Source organism: Podarcis muralis, chromosome 6 (assembly GCF_964188315.1).
Source record: "Podarcis muralis chromosome 6, rPodMur119.hap1.1, whole genome shotgun sequence".
Taxonomy (NCBI): Eukaryota; Metazoa; Chordata; class Lepidosauria; order Squamata; family Lacertidae; genus Podarcis; species Podarcis muralis.
In genome coordinates this window covers 64,560,742-64,575,159 of record NC_135660.1, presented here as the reverse complement: position 1 = coordinate 64,575,159, position 14,418 = coordinate 64,560,742, and the positions used below count along the sequence as shown (strand labels likewise).

Here is a 14,418-nt window from a genome sequence, read left to right as displayed (position 1 = left end):
AGCATGGAATGACACGTATTTGGGGAATAAGAATAGATATAATTTAGCTATATTGTTAAACAGATATGATAATTATCTATGTAATATTTTTCTTTTTTATGTAGTTTGTTATTATTTATTTCTTTGTCCTCCTTTTCTTCCTTTTTATATTGTGAGTATTTATTATCAAAGTATGGTTTAGATGTCTACGACCATACTATCCTGAACACGCCCGATCTTGTCTGATCTTGGAAGCTAAGCAGGGTAAGGCCTGGTTAGTACTTGGGTGGGAGACCGCCTGGGAATACCATGTACTGTAGGCTTTTGCCTTGGCCGCGGGTGGCGCTGTGGGTTAAACCACAGAGCCTAGGACTTGCCGATCAGAAGGTTGGCGGTTTGAATCCCCGCGACGGGATGAGCTCCCGTTTCTCGGTCCCTGCTCCTGCCAACCTAACAGTTCAAAAGCACGGCAAAGCGCAAGTAGATAAATAGGTACCACTCCGGGAGGAAGGTAAACGGCGTTTCCGTGCGCTGCTCTGGTTCGCCAGAAGTCGCTTAGTCATGCTGGCCACATGACCCGGAAGCTGTACACCGGCTCCCTCAGCCAATAAAGCAAGATGAGCGCCGCAATCCCAGAGTCGGTCACGACTGGGCCTAATGGTCAGGGGTCCCTTTACCTTTACCTATGGTTTAGATGGCTAAAATAATAAATACTTGGAAGCAGAAATAAAAATGAATTATCTTCTCATAATGAAATGAGAACCTGATTGTATTTGTACGGCACAGATGTCATAAGTCAAATTGCCCTCTGGGAAGGGAGTTGCTTTCTTTCTCTCAGAGTCCCAGCACACCTGTCTCTGCTTTTGAGTAAATGATGCCAACTTGGACCCTGTGGAGGATCCATTGGAAATGGGGCAGAGTTTGAACTTCCGGTTTAAATTCCTATGGCTGATTGAGGTGATCCCATTCCTGTTTCATTTTTCTCTTTGGAATTTTACAGATTTGCTTCCATTGCTTATGTTCTGCTGTTCTAAGGGAGAGAAAGGGTTCTTCAAAATGTTGGTTTTTTATAAAGAGATTGGTTCAGAGAGCCAGTTTGAATATCTGAACATTTATTTATGAGGTTATGGGAAGAGATAGAAATTATATGGGAGGTTATGGAAGAATCAGAAATTATATACTGATGACTGTGTCAAGGTTTGCTATTTTAATGTATGGGGACTGGGTGGTGAAGGAAAACAGACTATTAAGTGGATTTCCTTCCATCTTCCAATTCAACCTCTGTCATGACATAGACTCCTGTTATGATTTTTACTGTAGTTCTCTAAAACTGTTTTTTAAAACATGCACATTAGAATTGCACACCCCTCGTGGCAAGTCATAGAAAATGTTTTCCTGCAACTGTAATTATGCTCCAAGAACACCATCTGAGAGAAAGGCATGAAAGGTTATTGAACCACAAATGGTTTAGGCAACACTTTTTAGCTCAGGGCCCTTTGAAAACATGGGATGTGGCTATCATTATAGCAGAAACAACCACCTTTCAACAGCCAGTTATGTAACTGGCAGAGTGCTACTTATTCACCAATTAGAAGGAAATAGCAACACCCCAAAGAAACATTAGGAAGACTGAAATATACTCGGAGTCGAGTGTGGATTTCATGCTCTTTATTCAGTTCATAGTAGTGAGGCATCGAAGTTCCCCCAAAATGTCTGCTTTATTTGTCTACATTATTTACACAATGGGCCCCACGTGATTGGCTAATTCCGGGATTCTCCTGTAGGCCAATCAGGTTGTGGATTCATGTCCACTTGGAGCTGGATTGGGTGGCTCCTGTGGACCAATCAGACTGCTGCATTCTGGATCCTATTGTTCTAGAACCAATCAGACTGCTGCATTTTGGATCCTTTCAACTCAGTACATAACAAAGACTTTAGTTTGCATCCAACTTTGCTGTTCCACTCATGCAACAGGCCTCTACTTCCAAAATGGAATTCCATGTTCTCTTCTTCCCCCTGCAGCCTCCTGTGCACCCTCAAAATCTGCTCCAGAGTGTTGCAGGTCCATCTGCAAGATTTGGTGGGAATAAGTAAGTCAAGGCAAGACCTTTTGCATGAGTGGAACTCAGTTTCTGCAGTGTTGGCTACAACTCTTCATGTTTCTACTTTAATACACAGTTTAATGATAATAATAATACCTTTGAAGGTGACCCGGAAACTACAACTAATCCAGAATGTGGCAGCTAGAATGGTGACTGGGAGCGGCCGCCGAGACCACATAACACCGGTCTTGAAAGATCTACATTGGCCCCCAGTATGTTTCAGAGCACAATTCAAAGTGTTGGTGCTGACCTTTAAAGCCCTAAATGGCCTCAGTCCAGTATACCTGAAGGAGCATCTCCACACCCATCCTTCTGCCCGGACACTGAGGTCCAGCGCTGAGGGCCTCCCGGTGGTTCCCTCACTGCGAGAAGCCAAGTTACAGGGAACCAGGCAGAGGGCCTTCTCAGTAGTGGCACTCGCCCTTTGGAAAGCCCACCCACCAGATGTCAAAGAGAACAACAACTACCAGACTTTTAGAAGACATCTGAAGGCAGCCCTGTTTAGGGCAGCTACCACTGTATTTTAATATTTTGGTGGAAGCCGCCCAGAGTAGCTGGGGAAACCCAGCCAGATGGGCGGGGTAAAAATAAATTATTATTATTATTATTATTATTATTATTATTATTATTATTATTATTATTATTATTATTATTATTATTATTTCACTCCATCTGAGAGACTGAAGGTAGGATAGGGAACCTCAAGATATCTGTGTTGACCTTGAATGCTTTTTACTTGTGTTTTATGCCTTCCAGAACTCAGAACAAACAGAAATATCAACATATCTCGAATCACATACCATGCTATTTGGCCACAGATGATCAGACAACATATTCAAATCAATTAGCTACTAGTGATATAATTTAAATGATTATGTAAAACCTAAAACTGTAGTAAAAGGCAGATTCTCCCCAAGCATTTGTTCTCTCATTATCTCTCTCTCTCTCTCTCCCCCACCCACCCCAATCTGGAAGGACCTCCAGCCATCCAGAGGAGATTATGTGGTTGGTAGTGGATCCAACAGTGCTACAGTTTGCATCCTGTATCTCTAACACAAAGATGATTTTGAAAATGACGTTCAACAACTTCACAGAGTAAGTAGTCATGTTAATGAAATTGGAATATTCAGACTTAGAATCCATCTCCCTTGAAAGCCTACATCTTGCAGACAAGTGGGGGCAAGAGAGAGAGATGGATAGGGAAGGAGAGGGAAGGAGAGGGAGAGAACTGATTCCTTCATTTCCCAATTGTAAAGTCGCCAGAAGCATTTGGCTTCCCCACACTGGAATAATACTAGATGATCATCACTTAAACCAGAAGGACTCTTAATAAAAGTAAAAAGGTAAAGGGACCCCTGACCATTAGGTCCAGTCGTGGCCGACTCTGGGGTTGCGGCGCTCATCTCGTTTATTGGCCGAGGGAGCCAGTGTACAGCTTCCGGGTCGTATGGCCAGCATGCCTAAGCCGCTTCTGGTGAAGCAGAGCAGAGCACAGAAACACCGTTTACCTTCCCGTCAGAGCTGTACCTAATTATCTACTTGCGCTTTGACGTGCTTTCGAACTGTGAGGTTGGCAGGAGCAGGGACCAAGCAACAGGAGCTCACCCCATCGCGGGGATTCGAACCGCTGACCTTCTGATCGGCAAGTCCTAGGCTCTGTGGTTTAACCCACAACGCCACCCGTGTCCCCTTAATAAAAGTAGGAAAATGAAAAACATGGGTGGGAGCACATTACAAATGATGCTTATCAACCTGTGTTCACAAGGTGCACAAAGGTGTATGATGCAACAACCAGGTCAGAATCTGGATGAGAGAACTACATACGCATCTCAAATTCCAACATAGAAAAATAAATGACATATAATATGTATCATTAATGCATGTATGAAGAGAGCTGGCCTTAGGAATGCCATGTCAAGGGATGCTCTGTGCTGAGCTCAGTGACTGTGTGTGTGTGTTTTATGTACTCTCTGCAGTGGAAAAAGCAAGTGTCTGTAGTCTTTCTTCTTCTTCAAGGTTCTACACTTTGTTGAGATACTAACTGCAATAATGATCTTCCTTCCATTGGCTTTAAAATATGTTTCATTTTCCACTTTGTTGTTATTTGTAGTAGGTAAAAATCAGTGTAACAAAGCTTTGCTTTAAGGTTGTTACCAAGCACTTAACCTGTAAGAAGTCAGGTAGGTAAAAATGGTTATTCTGACATAAAGAATGCGTGCTAAAAGATAACAACTGCTATGAAACAAGAAAAAAATATTAAAAGCAAAATAAGGCACGACTTGGTCATGTGGTTACTACAGCTCTATATTTTGTTTTTCGTTTTTAATGTTTTTTTATTAATTTTCATTAATAACACTCCAATTAATAACATATCAAATCTTGCCATATCATAATCCAAATAACAAAGCCAATCATACATTCCCAATTATACAATTTACAGAGACTTCCCATGTTCTGGCTGGTCAGGAGAAAATCTTTTGTTTCTTGTTCCTGCCTTTTTTCTCCTGGTTGTTCACATCATAATTCTAATCTTAATCCTTTATCTTATCTTAATAGTTACTAGTATCGACTTTCAATCGTATTTAACAAATCCATATGTATGTTAACATGCAAGAGGAAATTTGCTTTTCTTGTTATTTGTTCACCAAATGTTTTTCGCTGCAGTCCCCCCCTGAGGTCCCCTTCTCATTCCACAGTCTTGTCTTCCAGGACTCTGGGTTGTCTTCCAGCTTTCCTTTGTTTGATGAAAGGTTAAGAACAGTTTCAGGTTAAGAACAGACCTCCGGAACAAATTAAGTATGTAACCAGAGGTACCACGGTATAGATTGTTCGGCAGACTGTTTGCAATATTGCAATGTAAATAAACTGTAATCTACAGATATAAGTCATTTGGCGATTGATCAGCCTTCTTGGAGACCACACAATCCCCCCCCCCTTCCAGGCCCTAGAAGGGGGGCTGCTAGACATCCATTCAGCCTCCTCTCTCGCTCATAATGAAAAACCTCTGCAAGCAGCTGCACTATTTGTTGTCCCAAATTGTTATCTCAAGTTATTACAAAGTCAGCCATCAAATATTTCCTGCTTCCCTTGAAAAAGGGAGGAATTCTCATTTTTCCGTGCTGTGTCTTATTAACAAACGCCATCTTGTTTCTTCTTTATCTTTATCAAGTCTTTCAAGACTGAGTAAAGCTGCACTGTTGAATACAGTATAATTTCTTGATGAGGCTTGGCATAGAAAACCAATTATAGATATTAAGAATAGAAAAAGAATGTGCCAAACACCTCCATAATCCAAATGTCATGATGAGAATCTCTTAGAAGTCCGAGCTTAATCACCAGGGACTGTACAGTTCTGCAGGTTTTTTCTTAGTCTTCTTCAGTCCAGACTATGTCTGTTTATTGTCCAAATCAAATTATTTTATCAAACAGATATTTCTGGCTATGAGAGTGACTTCAGAGAGTGCCAGCCGTGTTGTGCTCTGGGACCCAGTGTCCTTCTGCTTGTACCTTGATGCAAACTGACAATCTCGGACAATCTGTGGGTCTACTAGACAGTCCTCCTCCACCCTGGGGAGTCTGCCAGGGCAAATTACCCCCATATCAGCCCTGAATTACCAGCACGGCTGGGATCCGATCGTATGGAAGTCAGCCATTTCCCACTGCCGGAAACAGGAAGCCCACCTTCACTTTAACTTTAATCCATATACGACAAAAGTTCATGCCAGCAAATGTGATTTCTTGTGTGAAATATACCCCGGTTGTAATCCATTGGTTGTCTTCAGCTCCCCCTGAAAAGGCCCTTTCTTTTTCAAATCACCATAAATCACACCATTTTATCATCTTGAGCTGAGAATATATCTAATCATGTTTTTGTGCAAAGTCCCTTCGTATCTTGCCAGTTCCAATTAGAGACCTCCACAGAGGCCCGCACCACAAATCCTCAGATTAAGTTTTAATAAAATTCCTCTTGCATTCCATTTAGTTAATTAAATCTTTCTTCGTGAGGCTTGCCAAGTCATGAAGTAGCATGTATAGAAAAGAAACAGATGCTCACCTCACATATACCGTAGCAAAACGACCAAAGTCCTTTCTGGATCAAAACCTTAGCACCCAGTGACTGGTTTGTTTAGCAGGTCCTTTTTGTCTCCTTCTTTCCAGAACACGCCAGTTTCTGAGTCCAAATTCAAATATTTTTTAAGGAACAGGAATGCTCCGGATCATGGCGCTGGCAATGGAGAGTTTCCAATTTGTGCAATGTTAAGCACCCAGCATCCCTGCCCCCGCATTCCATTGTAGCAAGCGGCAGATATCGGATGACCTGCAGGTGAGAAGTCCCCCCCTGCCATGGGGGGTCACCAGGGATAATTACCCCCATATTATCCCTGATAAATTGCATGACTGGGGGGAAAGGTGTCAAACGCCATGGCGAATGCACTGGAAATCCTACAGCTCTATATTTTGGGACAATGTTAATTTTCATTTTTAAAAAAAAACAAACAGCAAGAGGAGAAGACTGAAGAAGCAGCTACAGCTCGTTAGACTGGAGTTTGTGGTAATACTGACCCTTTAACTCTAGTTATAGCTTTCCAAAACTGGCCATTTTTTAACTGACTGCAGAATGCTTATGGGAAGCAAGCAACAAGTGGCCATTTACTCATCACCAAGAGAAGATCCAAAGAGAATTCAAGTTTTCAAGTACTTGCCTCTGTGTATACATGAAAATCTTGAAATAATTACTATATTTAGTGCTATTGGTGCACCTATATAATTATATTACTTATTGAGCGCTGGAGATTGCTGTTGTGCTGACATCCTTCTTTGAGGTTTCCTATCGGCATTTGGTTGCCCACTGTAAAAAGACGGTGCTTGGCTTAGATCCAGCAGGCTCTACCTCTGTTCTTAATCTAAATGAAATCTATGTCACCATAGTGGGGAAGACAGCTCATTCTCCTGTCCACGTGCTATGCATTGATGGGGCATGATGCCAAGACTCCTGCTGTTTTTTTCTTAATCTTTAAACTGGACTTGGCCCAGGCAGCTTTTCAAACAGAGGAGTGTCCTCTGGAAAGTAAGGCATATGGGCACTCTAGTGCCTAGCTGAGTCACAATGGAAGTGAGTGGTGCAAATATGGTCCTGTTGGGGGGCCCACTAGGGGCGCATTGGAAGATGGCGGACAATAACATCTCTCCAACCCACACGAGGTAATTAAGAGGCTGTGCTGGGAGTATGCAGCCTCCCTGCCCCCCAAGGGAATGGGGGGGACTGCCCTTGCCTGCTGTGCCCATAAATCACCCCCAGATTCGAGGGAGTGAGGGCACTAGGCAGAACACCCTTGTGTGGACTTCGGCTCTCCTGGACGCTGTCTCCGATTCGCGCCACTAGCTGCAGCAACTTGAAAATAAACAATTAGGAAGAAGCAAATGCACATATTTCAAGTGAAGAATGGGGAGTAAAGACTGCTAATTGAAGGGACCTCTGTGAAAGAAGATGGGTCGGATAAACAGGAATATATCATGAGAAGACACACCAAGGCTCGGTATGTCGGCAGTGGGACTGGATGGGGGGGGACTTTTCTTTCTTTCTTCTATGTGATTAACCAATAATCCCCCCTCACAAGTCAGAAATGCCGCTTAAATGACCTAAGCTGGATGATTTAAGACTGTGTGGAGATAAACTCCAACCAAAAGCATGTTTTAAGGAGATCGAGGAAAGTACAAGAGTTTTGGGATGACGCAGTAAAAAACAGCGTCACCATTTTGGCAAGTTCTGTTGAAAGATTTATGTCTGGGAGAAGGAATGGTTTTGTTTTCATACTGCGGGCGAACCTCCTTAGAGGACTAAAAGAAGGCGACAGATTTGCAAAGATTAATGATGGAAAGAGTGCTTTTATTTATGGAAGTGATGATATATGGAAACCATCTCGATATGGCTATTGGGCGAACGGAAAAATTCACACAGGATTACAACTTGCTTTTACCTGCTTAAGGAGATTATTAGAAGAGGTCACAAAGAAAAAAGAAAAATATACGAAAATAACAAGATGAGATGTGGAAACAGCAAGATAGGACTGGATAGAATTATGAACATTATTTGGACAGATTTGTGGACATTAATGCAGCAGCAGGAAGATGATTGGACCCCCTTCGGAACTTGAAATATGGGTACCCCCAACAAAAATTTAAAATTCGGCTTTGTAATTTGGAATTTATGTGATGTGATTTGATTTGATTTGATTTGATTTGATTTGATTGGTCAGTTAATAAAAAATTAAAAAAATAAATAAATGGTCCTGTTGAGGGATGGGTGAAGACACTGCCATGCCAAGCATAACATGCGAAGAAGCTGCCACACATTAAAGTTCTGCCTGGGGAGGTGGGGAACCATGCTATCTCAGTGTTTCTCAAATGAATCTTCCTAGGCTTCATATGCTCAGCTGTCACCTATCAGGTGTGCCCTAAATGATTACACTATGCCAGCAGGCCTGAATGAGTCCAAAGGCCTAAAACTTGCTTTTTAAAAGGCTTCCAATAAAAAATGCTTGCAGTTCTGCAGGCAGCTGCTATGTCTGGTACAGTGGTACCTTGGTTCTCAAACTTAATCCATTCCAGAAGTCCGTTCCAAAACCAAAGCATTCTAAAACCAAGGCACACTTTCCCATAGAAAGTAATGCAAAATGGATTAACTGATTCCAGACTTTTAGAAACAACCCCCCCCAAACAGCAATTTAACAGGAATTTTACTATCTAACGAGACCATTGATCCATAAAATGAAAGCAATAAACAATGTAGTGCAGTCACACAATCAATCAATCAATCAATCAATCAGTAGCTGAACTGAGTTCCACTCAGTCACAAAAACAATACAAAAAGAGAGGACAAAAATAATGCAGAATAAATAGCAAAAACAGACAGAGCTCAGCCTAACACTCAGTGTGGCACTCACAACGGAAGTGTGACACTCAAATCAGAAGTGTAACACTCAAAACGGAGCATGTTCAGCTTCTGAAAAAAAGATCACACTTACTTCCAGGTCTGCAGTTTTGGGGTTCCAAGTTGTTTGAGTACCATGGCATTTGAGAACCAAGGTACCATTGTAAATGTCTGTTTCTGCATCTTCACACAGGAACCCACAAGGTCTTTGTGCCTCCTAGGTGGGTCATAAGGAAAGGGTTAAAATGAGTGTGATTTGATTGGCAAGTGGAAACTGATAGGAGGAGTTAGTGTTAAAGTGGATGTTTTTTGGAAGTCAGTTGAGAGCGGGGAGAAGGAAGAGAGAGGATAAGTCTGTGGGTTGGTCGAGTTATGTTGTGAGGGAATGAGAGGAACTGTTAGGTGGAGTCAGATAGATAGTTGGGATAATCAGTTTGAAGTTGTTAGGAACGTATAAGACAGTATAGAAACTAAGATTAAGAAACTGCCAAGAAAAATTAACCAAAACCTTAAACGTGTTCATGCTTATAAAAATAAACTTGATTATTTGTTAATGTTAACAACTGTCTGGACTCCGTGTGTCCCCGAGGGAAATGGGTTGGTGGCAGTGAAGAGGCAATCACAGTGGTGGCACAGGGATCAATAAACCATCAAACGTCCGGCGACCCTGTGTGATCACCACAGTCTTTTCCTTAAACAAACAAAATTATTGCTGCAAAGGAAACGAAGTTGCAAGGCAGGCTAGATATTGGGAATCTTGTTTTAAGATACAGTACTTAAAAGGAGGGATGGTTTATTTCATGTTCTCTTTATGTTGCAAGAACAGCATCTCCCAGCTTAAGATGTAATAACGAATTACAAAGTTCCAGTTACAGATAGGTAGCCGTGTTGGTCTGCCATAGTCAAAACAAAAAAAATTCCTTCCAGTAGCACCTTAAAGACCAACTAAGTTAGTTCTTGGTATGAGGTTTCGTGTGCATGCACACTTCTGAAGAAGTGTGCATGCACACGAAAGCTCATACCAAGAATTACAAAGTATCACTCATAAGGGCCACAGCTCCATCTTGTGGCATCAGACTGCATCAACTTGCTTAAAGTGGAAACTCATTCCGAAAATGCATCCAAACTAAAGCAGAAGCCAGCAGCACTCTCGAGATTCAAAAGGCAACAGGAACTTCCTTGCTTAGGATCTTCCTAATTATTGATTTTGCACATACTGTATACTTATAGTTAAAGGTGCGAGGGGCTTATCCTCACCACCTCAAAATCCACCGTGCAGGTTGCCCGCTTCACTTTTCGCCTAAATGGCAGGAATGGTACTTCATTTTTGTACTTTCTAGACTGGAGAAATTGAAACACATAACATCTCTGTTCTTTCAGAATTTAGTTTTAAAAACTTGATCCACATACAGCCTGTCACTGCCTCCAAGCACTGGTCTAACACCTCAATGGCTTCTTGGATCATTATCATATTGGGAGCTTTATCTACAGCCCCTTTGCTACTGATCCCCAGCATGGAATCCACCCTTTTCACAGCAGCCACAACATCTTTATCAAGCTCTCTACTCTTACCCCATGATCTCATTCCTGGTCCATCACTGCCAGTACAGACCCCATGAGCATATACAACATGTGAAATCAAGATTTTATATGCCCCAGTGTGTATCAGTTTACACTTGCTTGGATTGAATTGCATTTGCCATTTTACTGTCATTTTGGAGAGATCCTTTTGAATCCATTTATTCCTACTCTTTCCTTTCTGTTTCTAAATAGTTGCTATTGTTCTGTAGAGCAAATGTGCTTGTGGTAAATGGCTGAGGGGAGTTTGAAGGAAGAGATATAGAAGAGAAAGAGGGTGGACTGGTTTAATGGTAGCAAAGAAGGTGAAGTTCCTGGGGGTTAATTTGACGTCTAAGAATGTGAATTTATTTAAAGACAATTATGAGAAATGTTGGACAGAAGTTAAGAAAGATTTAGAAATATGGTCAAATTTGAGACTTTCCTTGTTAGGCCGAATGGCTGTTATTAAGATGAATGTTTTGCCGAGAATGCTGTTTTTGTTTCAAACATTGCAGATTGTGGATAAAATGGACTGTTTCAAGAGGTGGCAGAAAGACATATCTAGGTTTGTCTGGCAGGGCAAAAAGCCCAGAATAAAATTTAAGATATTAACTGATGCAAAAGAAAGAGGGGGGTTTGCCCTGCCGGACTTAAAACTGTATTATGAATCAGCGGCTTTTTGCTGGCTGAAAAATTGGCTACTTCTTGATAACACGGACATTTTAGATTTGGAAGGGTTCAACAACAGGTTTGGCTGGCATGCATATATATGGTATGACAAGGTAAAAACTCACAAAGGTTTCAAAAATCATATTGTTAGGAAAGCATTATATAATGTTTGGATTCGGTATAAAGATCTGTTGGAAAATAAAACCCCTAGGTGGCTGTCACCAATGGAAGCTAAGGAGGTGAAAAAACTTAATATGGAATCTAAATGGCCAAAATATTGGGAAATTTTAGAACAAGAGGGTGGAAAAGTGAAATTACAGAGCTATGAGAAATTGAAGTTTAAAGTAAGAGATTGGCTTCATTATCTTCAGATAAATGAGGTGTTCAAACAAGACAGGAAACTTGGTTTTCAGATGGAGAGATCAAAATTAGAAACAGAATTGCTAGAAACCAATACTAAGAATTTGTCAAGAATGTACAACTTGCTGTTGAAGTGGAACACACAAGATGAAACAGTTAAATCAGCTATGATTAAATGGGCACAAGACATTGGTCATGACATTATGTTTGCTGACTGGAAACAGTTATGGACCACTGGTATTAAATTCACGGCATGTAATGCCTTAAGAGATAATATTATGAAAATGACTTACAGGTGGTACATGACCCCGGTCAAGCTTGCAAAAATATATCATTTGCCCAATAATAAATGCTGGAAATGTAAGGAAGCTGAAGGTACTTTCTATCACCTTTGGTGGACGTGCCCAAGGATTAAGGTCTTCTGGGAAATGATCTATAATGAAATTAAGAAGGTTCTTAAGTGCACCTTTCACAAGAAACCAGAAGCCTTTCTCCTGGGCATGGTGGGCCAATTGGTGTCAAGGAAGGACAGGATGTTTTTCATGTATGCTACAACAGCAGCAAGAGTTCTTTTAGCAAAGTATTGGAAGACACAAGAACTACCCACGCTGGAAGAATGGCAGACGAAGGTGATTGACTACATGGGACTGGCTGAGATGACCAGCAGAATCCGTGACCAAGGAAAAGAGACGGTGGAAGAAGATTGGAAGAAATACAAAGTTTATCTTAAGAATTGCTATAAAATTAATGAGTGCTAAAATGTCAAGGGTAATGAAAAAAACAAAATTACAGCGGTAAATGATTGGGTAAGAGAAGAAGGATTAAAGAAAGTAAGTTATAAGTTAATGGAAGTGAGGGGTTGCTGAAGAAATTTTTTAACAGGGATGCAGGAAAGGGAGGCATGGGGAAGTCGGCGAAACAAGGCTAATGAAAAAGAGGTTATGAAATTATACGTGTTTATATGTTTGTTTGTCTATGTATTGTGAAATGTAGTGTGTTTAATTCATGTTGGAAAATCAATAAAAATTTATTTTAAAAGAAAGAGAGAAGGAGGGTGGGAGTGGGTGTCACTTTTCGGCCCCTGCAGTGGCAATCTTATCTTAAACTGACTGTGGCAGCACTGCAGAAAAATGATGTGCCCCATTTGTCCTCCTTATAGCTTCCATGCTTCTCTTTGAAGTTATGGTGAGTGGAAACTTCAGCCCTGGTCCACCGAGGACAACATTCTAATACATGGTCAAATCTTGCATTCCAACAACTAGGGACTGACATCAATGGAAATTTTTTAAAAAATCATTTCCAAGTAAATGTTGTTTAGTCCCAAGGTGCCAATTTTTAAGTAAGTTTGACACATTGTGTTCCTTTCAAGATGAAGGTTTATTGCTTATATATATCCTGCTAATGTTTCTAAGTAACTACAGTGGTTTTAAAGATATTTTACAAATTTTTCTCATTTTTTAAAAAATAAGCTTTATTCATTTTCAATAAAAATCTTCCAATTAATGACAAATCAAATCATTCCAAATTACAATAATAACAATACCACCAATTATATACTCCAATTATAAAAAAAAAAATTCAAAGGAGGACGCCCCATGTTCCAGGTGGCTAGAGATATTGTCCTCATTAAAGTCTCTGTGTTTTTTGCTATTTTCCATTTTCATAACTCTGATTTTTAACCCTCCTCATCTTCTCAGTCCATCATCCGCTATTTCTGTGACTCGCTATCTTTTTGAACAGTTCCTTATATTATTAATACTCGGGAGGCATTTTTATTCCATATTATTCTCTGTCCAATTATTTTGAAGTGCAGTCCTCTTTCTTTGATCTCTCCTTTGTTTGACGAACTCGTTAAGGCTCTGGGCTTCATTCCAAAATTGAAGTTTATGGCGGCGTATCAACAAATTCTTTCTGATCTCTCTTAATATGCTGGTGTGTCTTTATGTTTCCATTACGATACAATACAATACGATAATCTTTATTGTCATTGTCCCAAACAGAACAATGAAATTAAGTACTGTATTGTGGGGTATGTTTCAGGATCTGTATGTTATATGAGAATTATTTCAGTTTCTTCTAAAGGACCCCCCCCCCCCAGTTCTTCCAGGCCCATACAAGCAGATGTGTCTTAGAGCAAAGTATACCCCTTTTGTAGTCCAAATGAATTCCATTCTTTTTGTAACTGTGCAGTACAGCCGCCATCTCTTCCCCCACCCTGTCCTCAGCCCAAGAAGCTTTCATATCATTTCTTACTCTGTCAGTTCCAAATAGAGTTCTCTATTGAGGGCTGTGCATCGTACATTCAATTGAAATTTGACCTCTTGTGTTTCCTTTGAATAATTAATTTCTTTCTGGGTGAGCTTTGCCAAATCATGAGGCAACAGATATGACGAATTCAAAAAGACAGCAGTCGCTCACCTCATTAATCCACGCATTAAGATGAGAGTCCTTTTAGAGTCTGAAACTTAGCATCCAGTGACTGTATAATTAGGCAGATTTTTTCTGTTTATCTCCTTCCATCTGGAACATGCCGGTTTTTGGTCCGAATCTTATTACGTTTTTGAAAACAGGTATTTTTTGCTCATGGGAGTGGCTCCAGAGAGTGCCCAGCTCATTCTGTGAAAATTTTCCCATTCTTGGTTATTATTTTTGTTATCTTGATGTCTGATCTTCACGGTCATCTTTGCCATTTCAGCATAGTCCATCATTTTGTTAATCCACTCTTCTTTTGTTCAGACCTTCTCTTCCTTCCACATCTAGGCTAACAACATTCTTGCAGCTGTTGTTGCATTCATAAACAGTCTTTTCGGGTCTCTT

The 14,418-nt window shown here is 40.7% G+C and overlaps 1 pseudogene; it reads left to right on the top strand.

Moving 5' to 3' along the window:
• Positions 1-183: 183 nt before the first annotated feature.
• LOC114598240 (5S ribosomal RNA) lies at positions 184-302 on the top strand (annotated as a pseudogene).
• Positions 303-14,418: the final 14,116 nt, after the last annotated feature.